We start from the raw sequence: 4,866 nt of genomic DNA on the forward strand, positions 1-4,866 counted from the left end.
CTTTCCAGGTACCTGTATAGCAATCGTTTAAATTTACTTTGTTTTAAGGTTGTTGTTTCAGGGTTAGTCAGTCATTTTTTTCCTTCCATATACTGTATAAAATTATGGAATTGAACTAATATATCTGATTGTTTGTATTTATATATTTCTTCTATTTTTTTGTTCTCATTCATGTTAATATTGACAAAAATGTTGGAATGTAAAAATGAATACTATGTCAATTTAAAAAAAAAGGTATGTCAACCGTAATCTTGGATAAATGACAAGAGAAACTCAAACTGGGTTTATGTCTAATCGACATACTAGGGCTAATATAAGACTAATACTTGATGGGTTACTCTGAATATCTTGAATCAGAGGAATTAAGAATAAGTTCTTTTTAAACTTTTATAAAGCATTTGATAATATAGAACATCAATTTTTATTTGATTCTCTTTATAATTTTGGCTTTGGTCAAAATTTCATTTCAATGTTTCAAATGCTTCATAGAAATATTGAGAGCTGCATTATGTCATATCCTTATGCAACTAAAAGCGTTCCTGTTTTAAGGGTGTCCCTTTTTGACTCGACGTAATCCCATTTTAAATAGTTGTAATTTTAATTCAACGTTTTTGTAATTTAACTGTGTCTATGGTCGAAACAACAGAATAAGTTCTTGAATTCAGTTTTGCCCAGTCAAAAGGACTCAAACGCGACAAATGACATCACATTTGCTATTCATTTATTGGAGATTCACACTGCAGAAATGTGCAATTCAGTTGCAGAGACCCGCAAATGAATTTCCAAAATGCAACTGAATTGCAGAATTCTATAACTATACTTTGAGATACCTTTGACTCTGCTTTGTCATAATTCTAGTTACAAATATCTACAATGTCTTCTCGCCTTTATCACCCATGCCAGGAACATATCCATTCTACATCTTAAAAACTTTAGGATTTTGTTCACCCCCTGACCTGTCCTGTGGGTTTTACACACACAAAGAAATGCTTGCATGTTAATTTATGCACATATTAGTGCAATATTTTCCTCACCTGTGTACTTTACTACGGCCAAACAGCATGTTCGTAGTTTCTGTGCAAGTGTCTTTCCAACAGTACAGCAAATTACACTGGCAACAATTATGAATCATTCGTGCATCACATAATTCAAACGTGATGTACTCAGCTGACACTTTCATCAGGAATGAAAGTACTTGTTTGGTGGTAGGTTTGGTCAGCAGGCGTCATCCACTCTGAAGTGGCATGATTTTCTATTACAGGAATGTCACAACATGGCAGATGATGTTTGGTATTTTTTTTCCTTTTTAACCATGTGAGTAGGCTTGTCCATCTGCCCGTTGCGGAAATCCAGAACAGCGGAAGTTGTTTGAGCATCAGCCGGTGTACCACGTGTCGTGTTCATAATGAATGAGAGATGTGGGTGTCGGCAACGTGAGGAAGTCAAACATCGCTACTATGTCCGTAGTCATTGTTTCTCTATTAACATTAACAAAGCAAATCACTTGTGGGTTTCAACTAATGATGTATCTATCATTACATAAAAAGAAACCAACATTGTTATTGGGCAACCACACGACCCACGAGCCATGTTGGTTAACTCAAAATGCCCAAACATATTTACGGTACTCGTAATACGTATCTGTCATAAGGAACAAATTACGTTATATAATGGATGGGTGGATTTAGTATGACACAGCAAGGCAAGGCAGCTGTATTTGTTTAGTGCATTAAATACACAAAGTAACACAGTGTGCCTCACATAATTAAATGCATGACATTTGAAAGTATCCAGAATCAAAAGAACTAACGACACTTAAAAACAACGTGCAAAAAAAAACTGAATAGCTCACTAAAATTACAGTGCATGGAAAAGATTTGGGAAATGTATTTATTTTTAATTATTTCAAAGACCTCATCATTTGTATGGGGAGAGAAAATCATTTTTAACCTGGATTTAAAAGTATTCCCACTTTACTTCTGTTGGCAATGTGTATGTAGCATAAAAGCAAAATACTGATTTACCATGTTTTCTTTCACACTCTGGCCTCCACTACCTGACTTGAGTCTGCAGACCTTAAAGCCCTTCTGGATATAAGTTCCATCGGCATTTTTTTAATATATCCAGGACTCCAACCATTCAGTGATTTATAGACTAGTAGCCACATTTTAATTCTACAGCTGACTAGGAGTCAGTATAGCCTTTAGGACTGGAGTGATATGTTGTGATCTCTGTTCTAGGCAGAACCCAAGTCGCAGCGCTCTGCACGAGCTGCAGTAGCTTGATACTCGGTTGAGGGAGTCCAGTCAGAAGACCGTTGCTGAAGAATTTCCACTAGTTTATTGATCAACTGTATCACATTCGACACGGTAATTCAGTTATTCCTGGATGGTTTTAGGCAGGGGTGCCCAAACTTTTTGGACCGAAGATCTACTTTTCGATCAACTAACCTCACGGGATCTACCCTTCCCGGCATGCGCGCGCATGCGCGCACACACACGCACGCACACACACACACACACACACACACACGCACAGACACACGCACAGACACACACAGACACGCACAGACACGCACGCACGCACACACACACGCGCACACATACGCGCGCACACACACACGCGCACACATACGCGCGCACACATACGCGCGCACACATACGCGCGCACACACACACACGCCATGATGAGAAACAGCCTGAAACTGAGGCATGCGATGCACTTTTGCAGCCTGTTAACTATCGTAGCTCACACGTACCGTTTTAAAGTGCTTCCCTGGGTCCTCCTAGGTTCATATTCTTTGCCCGTGCCCTCGGTGAATTGTACACGAAGCAAACTCTGAATGAGAATAATGACGATAAAAGATAGAGTGCAACAGCTTTTATCACAAGCTGCAATTGCAGACTGCTGAGTGCTAACAACTTCCGGTGACGTAATCACGCGCCACCGTAAATTCAATATTTACCTGCTTTATTTTATTTTTTAAATATTTATGTTGTGAAAATGAGACTGATAAGATGATTAGGGTGCAGCGTACATTAACACAAAAAAATATATTACTAACATGTACAAAGACACACAAATGGTTGTTTGTTTGTTTTCTCCTCGACACTCCTCGGATCTACTTTGGACCTGTCTTAGATCTACCGGTAGATCAGGATCGATGTAATGGGCACCCCTGGCTTTAGGTGTTGCATCATTTTATGATTTTGCTGATCTGTGTTGACATTTGACCTGATGGATGGAAATTTTCTTTCACAAAAGTAGCATGCAAATTTGAGAGGAGTTGATTTGGGCGATTAGTAAGATTATCCACAGTAAACAGAATGCACATATTGTTGATGTTCTAGCTTTATACGAATGATGAGGTTTCTGAGTTCGAACATTTCCTGCATATTCTCCTGCATATGACTCGCAACTGGCTGATGACCACTCCAGGGTGTATCCTGCCTTTCACCCAAAGTCAGTTGGGGTAAGCTTCATCTGACCTGTAACTCTAATGAGGACAAGTGTAACGGAAAATGGGTGGATGGATTTATTACAGCTCTTGGAGGTCTTTCTAAAAACCTCAATGACCCCCTGATAAAAAGAATGTTCCAAAGCCCTGCACAACACTGCTGTATTTTGCTTTTGCTTTGTCTATATGTGGCTTCCAAAGGTCACGAATCAAAGACAGAGATTGTTGTTTTTAATTGTATGACAGCAAAAAAACAAAACAAAAAAACAAGAACGTGAGAACTGCACATGAGCTGGACCTGAATCATTAAAGTTAAAACTGGATGTTTTATTGTTTTGTTTTTGTTATTTACTTAATTTTACATTTGAATTGCCCTTAAGAATGTTAAACTACCACTTAAAAAATATCTTTGCTGTTAATAAAGCTTTTATGACCCATGGCTACATGATGTATTTTTATTTGTAGTTGACATGAGTCATGCTCTTGCCTTTTGATTTAGGATTTCATTAAATTCACACAATACTAAACTCAAACAGACCTGTTCCACAACATATAATCATTAATTTGGTGTACCACACCTGGAGCAAAGATATTCCAGAAAGACAGTAGTCAAAGAAAATAATGTTCTTCTTTCAACTTCATGATCATATGATGGTGACTTTGACACATTCACACACTTGTGAGACAAATTAGGTTCATTTTAGTATATTTTTTTTGTGGAGAATTGTACTTACCTCATTCAAATCATAAATTACAACAGCCTATAGATGGACAACTTCGACTGATCATTTCTTAACACATCAGAATTGTTGGACAACATGAAAAATCTTACGTAACTATTTTTTTTGCGGGCTATGCAGGCTCCTTACAGTATACACTAAAGCGCCTTTATATGAAAGGACTGCACACAACCAGCGAGTGTATTCAAGTGCATTTCATTAAATGCATGCACTGCTCTATACGGCATCTAAGGATGGTGTGGGAAGGATTCACATTTATTATTTTTATTCCTCAATCGTCGGTCACGTTAGACAAACAACCATCCACATCCACAGACAGTCTTTTGGAAGAATGTGGAAAGAGGAGACTATTCAAGCCCTGAACATCAGAACCAAGAGGAAATTGTACTAACCACGAATGTAACGCAACAAATATTGAAAAAAAAAGATCAAATAAAAAGCATAGCTTGCTTTGTGTGGGGATCTAAGGAGGAAGTTTTATTGTTATTATATCATCATTATTATTATTATTATTACGTTAACTTTGATTGCGTTTTGGGCGAGACATACAACGGGGAAAGGGAGAGGGGCGCAGAAAAGGAAAATTGCGTGCCAGAGTGGGGAAGAGCGACAGCAACTGAGCCATCCGGGCTGCCGTAGCAAAGCAATAGCCTTGTGAGCTGTGAGGCA

This window comes from Hippocampus guttulatus, chromosome 10, assembly GCF_054856545.1.
Source record: "Hippocampus guttulatus isolate MCC_2025c chromosome 10, RoL_Hgut_1.0, whole genome shotgun sequence".
Taxonomy (NCBI): Eukaryota; Metazoa; Chordata; class Actinopteri; order Syngnathiformes; family Syngnathidae; genus Hippocampus; species Hippocampus guttulatus.